Here is a 13,858-nt window from a genome sequence, read left to right as displayed (position 1 = left end):
AAAAGGCTATAAATAATAAGCCCCACTTTATAAAAGGACAAATTGGTTGGCACAATGTAGATGTAACAACATTTTCTCTCTCATTTAATGGGTTTTTATGGTGTATCTTATTCTATCTTTTCATATTTTTATTTCGGGATGTATTTTTTTCATGCACTATTTCATCAATATTCTTGCACCCAATTCTCTCCTCCTCTCTAGGCATTATTGGTTTTGGATCCTAGACATCGAGATCTAGATCAATGGTATTAGAGCGAGTAAAAAATCGATGACAATCAAGGTTTTATCGACCATTCTCTCCAAGTATTGAATCAATCACACAATCATCTAAGAGATGAACAAAGAAACCATAATAAATATAACCATTGCATAGCTGATAAAGCCTAGAGGCCCTGTTAAGACTATGCTCGATTTTTATTTATTTATTTCCTCTAGGTAGTAGTTCATCAAATCACATATAGTGGCAAGGAGGTTTTCATGTGTCTGAGTTTTCTTTATCTTATAATTCTTAATGGTAGACTTAACATCACTGATTTCATAGCACGTTCAAGTCATCTAAGCGAGGGAAGATGCTGAACATGGAGCCAACAAATGTTGCATTTCATGGATATGTTAGGGATTTTATCAAAGGCCTTCAAGATCCTTTATTCCTATGTGAAATATCTCAAGCCTGTCATTCTAACCCTAGCCCTCCCATGTTCCTTCACCTTCCTCTCCCACACCCTCTTCTCAGGCCCATTGATACGCAAAATGAAGAAAAATGAGGACACCTTTGAGGATAAGGCCAGTATCCGTAATGTTGGCCAAATAATGGCCTTGATTTACTATGAATTGATGTGATTCCTTATTTTCCAAGGTGGCTACCTGGTCTTCCTCCTGGACTTCTCATTGATCTCCATGACCTTTGTGGTCTACATTATGGCCTGCATTTACACAGACATGAAAATCACCTATGCCAAGGTCATGCATGTGGTGCTTAGGGTTTGGAAGCACCTAACTCTCACTTTCCTTTGGTACTTCCTCATCATGGTCAATTACAACATGGTTGTGATGGTCAGTTTCATGGTCATCATTCTGGTCATGGGAATCAACAACATGGTGGCCTTTGGTCTATATGTCATGGATTTGGTGTCATTTTTCCTAGCCATCCATGTGTATATCAACACCATATTGCATGTGGCCAGCATGATTTCCATGTTGGAGGGTGGATATGACAACATTGGGATTCAGAAGAGCAGGAATTTGATTAAGGGGAAAAGTCTTGTGGTTTTCATGCTCAACTTATTCTATTTCGGGCTCTATGCTAGGATTCAAGGTGTCTTGAGAAAGAAGGTTGAGCTAATTGAGAGCCAAGGAATCAACAAGATACATATGTGTGATGTAGAGCCTACAACTCTCCATGCATTCATTGGTACCATAATTAAAATCACCATTTCCCATCCGAAAGAGAAACTCTATTATAATTCTCATCTTTCACGAGTCTATGTTTGGGTTTAGCAGAATGTGGATGCCTATGTTCTAGGCACCCTAGTCACTGCCATAGCTTCCAACAGTGAAGTATTCCTAGCTATGGAAAATATTCACAAGGCTCTCATCCAATACAATCTTAACGAAATTTTCCAAGTGTTAAGCCTCATTGCTCTTAGTGCGCTACAAAGACCATACCCACCTTCAAGTGATGTCTTCAAGAGAGATCTTGTTGAGATCATGAGAAAACCTATGCTTGAATTTTTTAGCAAACTAGGATCATATCGCATGGTCAATGCCTACCTTTTATTTTCCAACAGGGATGACGATGACATTATTTTTCTGGACTACATTCTCTTTCGTCCCAATGCCAAATTTCCGGACAACCATATAGGGCCCCTGTATACCAACCTCTTTGACACATAACTCGATGTTGTGTTCTCTTTAATGTTAGACGTTGGATACGAGAACCTTCATAGTGTTGTGACTGAGACATGTTGGCCATCTAAGGGCTACAAGGATGAAATCAATGCTAGCCTTAACAATGTTTTTTCCTACAATGGAAACCATGGACCTATGAGACCCATATTGTTTAAGTAGTGGAAATGCATGACTAATGATGATGTGAAATTCCATGAATATATCCCTAAATTGACTTGATAAAGATGGTTAGACATTGTCTATGCCCAAGTGGATACAAAGTGGCAAGCCCATGTATTGCGGAGGCAATTTAAAGTCAATGTGTGCCATCAATAATTTCAAAATACAATGATCTTCCATTCAGTAATGTGCTACAATATATACTAGTAAATAGTTATGTCCAGATGAAAATTAAACTAATGCAAGTTAATCATGCTATCATTCAGTACCCGCTATCATTCAGTACCCACATGAACACTTTTATCAATCGTGGGGAACAATATCTTTATTGAAGTTCATGTTTTGCTTTTTTACCCAATTCCACAATTTTATGGAGGTTGAATATATGTTTGTTATTTTCCATTAAAAGATAAGAAAGATACTCCAATTCATCTTTCCAAGAAGGTCAAGGAATTAAATGTTGCACAAACAAAGCATTCATATGGTGATGTCATGCTAGCTTCAAGAGCATAAAAAAATGGAGGGGACCTAACTTCAGCTTATATGGCTTACCTAGAAAGCGTGTTCCATTTAAGCATAACATAGGCACTTGGATTTCTTGATACATTTGTTGCAAAGGGTCATGTGAGAATTTAAAAAGATAAGCTTCGAGATGTCTACCGGGAGGATCAACAAGCGAACGATCTCAACATGGTTATGGGTCACCCACAAACCCACGATTTTGAGTCAACCACACAAAACCCTTGCCACCAAAGTCCATTTTCTAGGCTACAGATTGTCAGCATCATAGTTGGCCTGCAAGAATTACATGGTATCTCTATCATCAGATCTTCATTCATCATGGTTATGGGTCAAACACATAAAACCATTACCATTGAAGTCCATTATCCAGGTTGCACACTATTAGTATCATACTTGACATACAAGTAGTACATGGTATCTCTATCCTCAAATATTTGTTCATTATGGTTATGGGTCATCTAAAAAGCCTTTGTTATGGGTCAACCATGCACAACCCTTGTGTTCACAACACTTGGTTTTGGGTCATCCACAAATCCACATTTATGGGTCAATAACACAAAACATATCACTTCATTCGATCCTATTCAACAAAGGCTTCTCAAGAGGGAAATTCATGCAATGGGGACCATTACTTCCTAAGGGGGGGAGGATTGATCCAAATGGAAAGTGGCATGGTATTTGTAACACCCTCCGAGGTAAATGTGCATATAAACAACATAATAGGAAAAAAAATACAATAAACGTATTAGCCATCAAAATCCATATATATATCAGTACATTTTCACATGAAAATCAAGGGAATAAATTTTTCATTAATAAATGCAATGAACCAACCGGTGATGGGACTACCACATTCCACCTGACCATAGATTAGCTGAGACAAGTCTCTCTTTAGCCAATCACCCCCGTGCCATATTCCAAGAATGAATGTGGGACTCATAGAACACATAAAAAACACCAATCAATGTGGATGTCACCGGAGTTCTCCGCTTACACCATGAGGAATTTGAGTGCCTCCTAGTCTCTCAGGCTTTACCATGCATCCACAGTCTGATCCAGGGATCACTAGGCCCTACACCGAGACATACTCTCCAGGCTTTATTGTGCATTCCATCCTGGAATCACTAGGCCCAACGGAGAGAAAATCCACCTCTTGGCTTTACTGTATATCCTGCCATTCACCGGAAAGGATTCCTAGGCCCACCGAGGCACACAATCTAGCTTTACCGCAACACATCGTCCTGTTCAGGGGTTAGTAGGCTAGTGGCTTCGTGCATCCTCAGTCTAGTTCAGGGACCACTACCACCATGTGTTTGTCAATTTGGAGATCCACCCCACTCAGCTTCGAATCCAATTCGGCCATCGCCCACAAAACACATGAGAGAACCCATCTCATCAAAGCTATCAGGAAATGGCAAGGCTAGGCTGAAAATACTGTCATTCCTGGCAAAACCCATGCCATGGTAGAAAAGAAACACATTCAATCTGATGCATGCCAAATCTAGCAAGGAAAATACACATGCAAGTTGATACCTGCAATGAAGCCTATTATAGTTGCTTGATCTTGCCTTTCCCTACTTGATCCTTGCTTCTTCTTGCCTTCTTTGCTTTTCTTGCTCCAATTCCAAAGTGATCCAAGAAAAATCTAAGTGTCCAAGGGTATGAGAGAGAGAGAATAATGCGAGAGCTCCAAAACTGCACTGACCAAGTCTTGCCCACTAATCCTCATAAGCCTTTTTATTAATGAGGCCTCTATTTTCTTCATTTTCCATTATTTTCCTTCAATTTCCTCCTCACATGAAAAATGTGACCTTTCACTTTCCTTTTCTCCTAATTTCCATTATTTTCATAAATAAATGTGCCAAAATACCTCTTTGCCTCTTTAATGCCTTAGCGATTGCCTTTGCCAATTTCCTTAGCCATAAACAACCAAATGAACACCCCCTAGGATGTCTTGCCCACCATTCAGCTTGGAGTACGTGTCCCATCATCTGTGGTATTTATATATTTTTACATGGAATTTTCACAAGGGCTGTTACAACCACCCCCTCTAGGGAACACCGTCCTCGGTGTTCAATGACACCTATAACTACATGAATGCTGAAAAAAAAACATACTGCCCATGGAGCTTTATAACATAGCTCGTTGCAATATTTACAATGAAAATCTACTCAAAATCAAAACATCCTGACAACATACCGCATAATTGAGCTTTATAACACAACTCATTATGGTATTTACAATAACCACATATACACACATTCACATATGCACATTTTCTCAACCAACAAATAAAATAATACGATGCCTGCATCCACAACAAGGGAATCCAGAGGCTCACACCTCCACCCTCAAAGTAATACTAGGATCCACCTCCTTCCTAGGAAGTCCATAATCCACTGCAAAGTCAAATCTGCATCCAATGTCCAGTGTTATAATCTTGCGCCACTTGTCCTCTCAGTGAATAGTTATCGGCTCATTGTTCCAGGGCACACTCCCAATGTGCATCTAATTCCATCTGGCAATGCTAATGACCAAAACAAATCCATTCATGACCTTCCCTTCTCTGCTACACAGTCCCTCGAGAATCCGATCACCCCTTCCGTGCAGTCACTCACCTTCCAAGTTCCACTGGCACCCCCATCCTAGGAATTCCATCCCTTGGCAAGGCTTCCTCGCATTGGAAGATACAAAAACCAAGGCATATACCTGCCTCAACACATCATACTGGTCATATCATGCTCATGGAAATCAATGGACACTATTGGGTACCAATGTCCCACAATGGCCCTGCTCTTGAAGTGCTTTACCAACATACTGCTGCATGTTTCAATTCCTTTGTTGCTGCTGCTAATTCTTGCAGTTGATTTCAACCACCCAACTGGGCATGTTCATGTTTCCTGTACCAAGAACATAACTTCCATTAGATTCAAAATAATTTGAAATAAATTCACATCCTACCTCATTGGTAGCTTGCCAATAAGGTACATTTGCAATCATGTCTGCTTCTTGTCACAACAAGTCAAATTAGCATATTTGACCAAGTCAGCATGTATAAAAATATCACATCAGGTTAGCTCAAACATAACCATTAAAATCATAAATGACATGTAACCATCATAAATCAAAATCATAGATCATAAATCATAAATCAGAATCATAGATCATAAACCAGAATCATAATTCACATGTAATAATCATATACCAGAATCATAAGTCACATGAATAATAAAACTAAAATAAAATGCTGATACTTATCCTTTCATCAATCCTTAGCTTCTACCTTCGTCTTTATTCCATATGCACTTTGGCTCGATTTCTACACCCGACAAACACCTAGTGCCTTCTCCTCAACCATGTGCATAGACACATAGTGTGCATCACACACATACATCCACACGTTACACACAACACCATGCAATACATGCACCTACACCTGACATACAACACATACACCTACACCCAGTGTATACAATACAATGCATCCATCTATAACCGATGTGAAATACCACCCAATACATGTAATACACAAAGTACAACACAACGAGTATGCAAGCCACAATACCATGACTACATGATGCACATACATGATACCACATGCCCTCAACACAACATGTATGACATGCACATAATACCACACATGCACTAGTGCCATATGTACAACATGTACACAGTACCACCTATAAATTGCACCACCTGCACAACATGTGCAAAAAATCACATGTACATGGTGCCACCTGCACAATGTGTACACAACGCCAAATGTACACTACACCACTATACAATGTGTACACAATACCACATGTACACAGTACCACCGGACGATGTGTACGCGACACCATATGTACATAGCATCACATGCATAACATGTACACAGCAATGCATGATTATAACACCTTACGTACAACATGTACATGGCACCACATGCTCACACACCACTTGTACAATCATGCACACAACACCATCTGTACATAGCACTGCATATCCAACATGTACATAACATCATCCGTACACAACCCTACATATCCAACATGCGCATAGCACCATATGCACACAACACCGCATATCCATCATGCACACAGTACAATATATACACAATACTACATATCCAACATGTACATAGCACCATTTAAAACCAGTATTGAATATGTAACATTCGTACAACACTATCTGTACCATCTTGTACATAACATTGCATAAACAACATGTACACACTATATATACACAACACTGCATGTGCACACATCATTTATGAAACATGTACAACATATACAGTATATGCACAACAATAGTACCACACATCCAAAACCATATTGTCCTTACCAAGAAGCCTTGCTTCCGATATCTCATCCATGCTTATCCTAGCATGCTATAGACCACACTGCTTTCACTTTGTTAATGTATCCTTCAACATTACCTGTTATAACATAGACATAGGCATAATACAAGTATACAATATCAAATCATATCCATATGATACTGACCTTGTATATTTGTCATGACTATTCTTCCCAATTGATTCCTCGTAAGACCATGAACCTCTTCATGTTTTTCTCCTGCATAAGCAATCATTCCTCCACAAGAATGATCCCTAAAAATCCTGTTAGATAGTAACATAGATACATTGATACATACATACATATATAAACGTTAGCATAAAACAATCATGATCATTTTAGACAATGACATACATACATACATGTATACATATATATAAAATTCAACATAATCATGATCATAAAAGAATTACCAGATAACATAAGGTCTGGGTTAAGAGAACTTCCTTATTTATGCATAAGCATTGAGAGAAATAGTTCCCAACATATCCAAGGCATATGGCACCATTGATCCATTTACTTTACCTTTTCTGGTTACATTTCTTTTGTCTGTGCTGCTACTGTCCATTTAGCATAATGGACCCAACCAGTCCAGCCAATTGTCATAGTCTTACCTTCCGTCGCGCTTACTCATGCATAGAGCTTCATCTAGGTCTTATATCATCAGTTGGGTACTACAAATATATCCCGATTTCCATCAAATTTCCTCTTTCCCAACCAATTCCCAAGACTCGAAACATAAAAAAGGAAAGACAAGAAATAAACAAGAAGAAGACCATAAAAACCAATAACAACATGACTATGCAAACAAAGTGGTATGGCCATACATTAGACATAAAAAAAGCCACAAATCAAGCTCAACAATTCATAAAAGACCAAAAGCACAAGACTAAAAGCAAACATTATGACTCAATCCCCATGGTTCCCAGGGAAAGCTCAACCCGAGCATTCTTCAAGATTTCATGGCAACGTCTCTTGCCATGCAACTGCCTGCATCATGCTCACATAAGTCAACCACATGTTCCAAGTATCGAGACAATCATATTTATCAATTTGAATTCAACTTTTACAAACAATCATGTCATAATCCATAGTCATTAGACATAATGCTACAACTATCAACTACATTCAAGTACATATCAACTGTCTCAACACATACGTGTTAGTACAATCATCTTAAAACAAATCATTTGAACACATAATCATATTAAGCAATTCATCAATCATTCAACCACTTGCAAACATACCATATTAAATAAATCAATTAGATGAAATAATAGGCACCACACACTCAAATATCAAATAGACTACATAATCAACTATGAAACACCAAGTATGATACATAAGAAAACTCATACCTTAGTGTACCTTAGGGGAGGCTATCTCATCTGCATAATCAATCTAGTTAGTGAGATATAACTTTACAACATGTCAACATAAATCATGATATCGATAATAGTAACTAACATGTTCACATTACAAGCTCATACACATTTGTCATTAATGCATAATAATCACATATATATGATTAGTCTAAATTAGTACGACACCACATCACAAATATGTCATCTCATACCTGAGTATCGCAACCATAACCATCTGCATAGGTCAAACCAGGTTAACACAATACATATAACCTCAAGATCTTTAATGCAATGAACATAACCATCACACATATGACCAATCCAAATTATAACATCAATGTCTCAAAGAAATGACCCTAATCATCATGTTAATAACATATGACAACAATAAGCTATATATCATACTCATCCACAACATACAACATAATCATTAGGTTATCTAATATAAAACAACAATAGCAATGCATACAACTACATGTTACTATCATTCCTGACTATCTAACACATGTGCATATAGCCACACTAATCATCTAACATCTATCATGAATGCAACCATAACATGAAATATATGTTCATAAACCTAATGTATATAAACCTAATGCATATAAAAACCCTTAACTTACATACCTGCATGCCAAACATACAATACCTGTATGACGATCTTCTCTTACCCCAAAGGCCAATGTTGCAACCTCATTATGATGATTTGCATCCCTTGCTCTATTCAACTAGCTCATTAGCATCATAACAACCAATAGCATCATAATGACCTAAATTGCATACAAAGACTTCACAAGGCATGTTTGACCTACTATAAATGCATAACATAACCAAGACCATACACACATAACAACTGCATATACACACATAAAAATGAGTACCAAACCATATACACATCATTCCAGCTATAGTAAAATCATCAATGCATGACCATATCAACTACACAAAGCATGACCTCATGCACATGAACCATTACTGCATTGTACACATTGCCACATGCAACCAACAATATGCATAAGTAATGCCAAACCAACTATCAATACACATAACTGCATGTAGTCGAACATAATTGATCAATTCTTGTAATCAACCTACAAGACTGATGCATGTAATCAAAATATTAAAAAATGTAACCTAACATACAAGGATGTAAGTAGGTATCATGAAATCAACATGTAAGAGACATATAATCCATACGTAGTCAATCAAATCTTCCAAAAATCAAGACATTGTGTCTATTACTTTGAAATCAGCATTCACAAATACTAGCAACCTATAAACATACCCATTACTATCCATGGCCCAATTATGGAAATGGGATCTCCAAATCTCTACTAAATTAACCACTTTTGAAAATAAATTGAATTTTATTTCTCATACATTTGTATGAGACTAAGTCAAAAACATTGCACTTATTCCACTTGTAGCATAATAACTAAAAATATGCCACTTTTCCATTCCCTTACATGCAAATTTTCAAATTCCTTGCATGCAACCTTTCAAATTCCCTACATCCATATTATCATAGTACAATAATATCCCATCCAAGAAAAAATAACATTTTCTTCAAACAATTACCATACTTTTACATTTTCCACAAACAACTACTATACTATTACATTTGCATGTAAGCATTTCTTCAAACACTTTACATGCAAACTAATATAGCAAATTATTTGCATACAAGTAAGCATATATCAACTACAACAATACTATTACACATTAATACTATCCCCGACCACAAACAACATACTTATTGGGGCATTTTATCAAACAGTTTCTATGCAATTAATTATTGAACCATTTAAGAATTTCATCAAACACTTTGCATGCAAACTAATATAGTGAATGATTCAATGCATATATCCTAAAATGTAGTAGTACAAGTTCTGGAAACTGAACCATATGATCAGTGGTGTTTTCCCTAACTATGGTTTAATTTTCAACTTTTGAGATTTCATAGATGAAAAGTTATAACAAAAATACCAACACAATCCTATTTGGTGCACAATTCTAGGAGTATCCAGAAAGCTCAATTTACACTGGTCATATCTCTTAAACTATAGCGAATAAATGTCTGAAATTTTTATCACAATATAAATGGGATTTCCTCTCATTGTAGAAAAAATTTCAGCTCCTGAGAGTGCCCAGAATAAAATTTATAACAAAAATGTTAGCGTGACCTGTTTGAGACCTGATTTTAGGAGCATTCAGAAGGCTCGACTCCCTTTGCTCATATCTCCTAAAATATTGCGACCCAATATATGAAATTTCTACCACATAATAATTGGTATTTACCCTCAATGTGGATGATTTTTCAGCTTCTGAAAGTCTATAGAAGAAAAGTTATTGCAAAAATTCCAACATGACCTATTTAAAGGTGCATTCAGGAAGGTCATCTTCCTTAGATCATAATTCCTAAAGTATTGTGAACCAATATTTGAAATTTTTACCAGATTATCAGTGGGATTTACCTTCAATATGGACAAATTTTCAACTTCTAATATGACAGAGAAGAAAAGTTATAACATATATGACAAAAAGGTCTATAATTTAACCTTTGTTCTTCATTTTACCTATGATAGAGCCCATCTAGTCCAAGTGTTTGAACCATGCTTTGATACCACTTGTAACACTCTTCGAGGTAAATGTGCATATAAATAACATAATACGAACAAAAATACAATAAACATATCAACCATCAAAATCCATATATATATCAATACATTTTCACATGAAAATCAAGGGAATGAATTTTTCATTAATAAATGCAATGAACCAACCGGTGATGGGAATACCACGTTCCACTCGACCATTGATTGGCTGAGCCAAGTCTCTCTTTAGCCAATCACCCACATGCCATATTCCAAGCATGAATGTGGGATTCATAGAACACATCGAAAACACCAATCAATGTGGATGCCACCGGAGTTCTCCACCTACACCGTGAGGAATTTGAGTGCCTCCTTGTCTCTCAGGCTTTACTTTGCATCCACAGTCTGATCCAGGGATAACTAGGCCCTACACCGAGACATACTCTATAGGATTTACCGTGCATTCCATCCCGGAATCACTAGGCCCAACAAAGAGAAAATCCACCTCTTGGCTTTACCGTATATCCCATCATTCACAGGCAAGGATTCCTAGGCCCACTGAGGCACACAATCTGACTATACTGCAACCCATAGTTTGGTTCAGGGGTTACTAGGCTAGTGGCTTCGTGAATCCTCAGTCTAGTTTAGGGCCCACTACCACCATGTGTTTATCAATTCGGAGATCCACCTCACTCAGCTTCAAATCCAATCCGACCATCCCCCACAAAATGCATGAGAGAACCCATCTCATCAAAGCTATCAGGAAATGGCAAGGCTAGGCTGAAAATACTGTCACACCTAGCAAAACCCATGCCATGGTAGAAAAGAAACACATGCAATCCCATGCATGCCAAATCTAGCAAGGAAAATACACATGCAAGTTGATACCTGTAATGAAGCCTGTTGTAGCTGCTTGATCCTGCCTTTCCCTACTTGATCCTTGCTTCCTCTTACCTTCTTTGCTTTTCTTGCTCCAATGCCAAAGTGCTCTAAAAAAAATCTAAGTGTCCAAGAGTATGAGAGAGAGAGAATAATGAGAGAGCTCCAAAACTGAATTGACCAAGTCTTGCCCATTGATCCTTATAAACCTTTTTATTAATGAGGCCTCTATTTTCTTCCTTTTCCATTATTATCCTTCAATTTCCTCCTCACATGCAAAATGTGACCTTTCACCTTCCTTTTCTCCTAATTTCCATTATTTTCATAAATAAATGTGCCAAAATACCTCTTTGCCTCTTTAATGCCTTAGCCATTGCCTTTGCCAATTTCCTTACCCATAAACAACCAAATGAACACCCCCTAGGATGTCTTGCTCACCATTCATCTTGGAATACATGTCTCATCATTCGTGGTATTTATATATTTTTACATAGGAGTTTCACAAGGGTTGTTACAATATTGACCCATGCTAATTACCCATGGTATCCACCTATGATATCTACCCACGATATTTACCCATGGTATTGCAACTAAAAAAAATGCTATAAATAACAAGCCCCAGTTCTTGAAAAGATAGATTGGTCACGCAATGTAGATGTAACAAAATTTTTTCTCTTATTTAATGGGGTTTTATGGTTTATCTTTTTCTCTCTTTTCATATTTTTGTTTTGGGATGTATTAACAATGTAAACTTTGAAACGAGAATTGATATTGTTACTCGTTTTGTAGATATAGTAAAAAAGTGACCCAATTTTGAGAAGGGGTGATGTAGAACACACATGTTTTTTTTAAAGCATAGTTTTTGGCACTTTAATTTTTTTTATGTATGTTGCATTTTAGAATGGTAGTGATTTTCATGCTGATTTAAAAAAGTGGTTATTCTGCATCAGACCCTTTTTTTAAAAGACCTATTTTTTGACTTTAAATTTTCTAATGTATGAAATGTAAATAATTATTTTGTAAATTTAATAATTTTGGAAGTGGTCTTCTTCTTCATATTTTCTTGTTTTTTTTTTTTTTTTTTTGTAGTGAGGTTTTTATTGATTTGCATATTTAAAGAAGAAGGTCGATATTTTGCATTTTCGATATTCTACATATTTATACATCGTTAATTAAATTTTCAATCCACATGAAATAATTGTCTCTAAAAAACAAATATAAAAATATATATAAAAAAGACAAAAATAAAAAATAAAAAATGTTAAAAAAAAATTATCTCATAAACCATAAAAGAATTTGGAAAAAAAAACAAAATTATATATCTATATCTATATAGAAATTAAAAAAAAACATTTGCAAAAACTAGGAAAGAAAAAAGAAAAAAAAAATTTAAAAACAAACTAGTTTAAAAAAAAAAAACTAGTAAAATTAATATTTAAAAAAACAAAAAATGTTAAAAGAAATTATCTCACAAACCATAAAAGAATTTGGAAAAAAAAATAAAAAAAATATAATAATATATATATATATATATATATATATATATATAAAATTAAGTAAGTAAAAATAGAGAAAAAAAAAAAAAAAAAAAAACATTAGCAAGCACTGGGAAAAAAAAATTAAAAACAAACTAGTTAAAAAAAATAGAAAATTAACTAAAAAAATTAAAAACTAGTAAAATTAATATTAAAAAAAACAAAAATAAATTCAAATTATAAAAAAAAAAACCAAAAAAATGCGTATTTTTATTAAAAAAAATGTAATTATTTTTTTACTAAACATATATATATTAAACAATCTTGTTCTTGTTCTTCTTTCTTTTTCTTTTTGTTTTTTGATTTTTTTCCTTAATTTAAAAAAAAAATATAATTTTTTATTTTATTTTATTTTTTATTTAAAAATACAAACTATTAACCCTACCTTTTATATTAAAAAAAAAAAATTAAAACTACATTTTATATTTAAAAAAAAATTACATTTTTTTAAACAATCTTTTTTAATTAAAAAAAATTATAATTTTTTTAACAATTTTATTTATTTTTTTATTTCAAAATAGAAATCATAAAAAATATTTTAATTTTTTTAAACAAATTTA

General features: G+C 35.2%; 1 pseudogene; it reads left to right on the top strand.

Annotated features, from left to right (window-relative positions):
* The first annotated feature begins 603 nt into the window (after window positions 1–603).
* Window positions 604–13,858, top strand: part of LOC149195029 (uncharacterized) — a 56,205-nt pseudogene continuing 42,950 nt past the window's right edge.

The sequence above is a fragment of the Pinus tabuliformis genome, chromosome 2_2, assembly GCF_031772625.1.
Source record: "Pinus tabuliformis cultivar Carrire ecotype Pingquan chromosome 2_2, CPIR1, whole genome shotgun sequence".
Taxonomy (NCBI): Eukaryota; Viridiplantae; Streptophyta; class Pinopsida; order Pinales; family Pinaceae; genus Pinus; species Pinus tabuliformis.
This window is presented reverse-complemented; position numbering and strand designations above follow the sequence as displayed.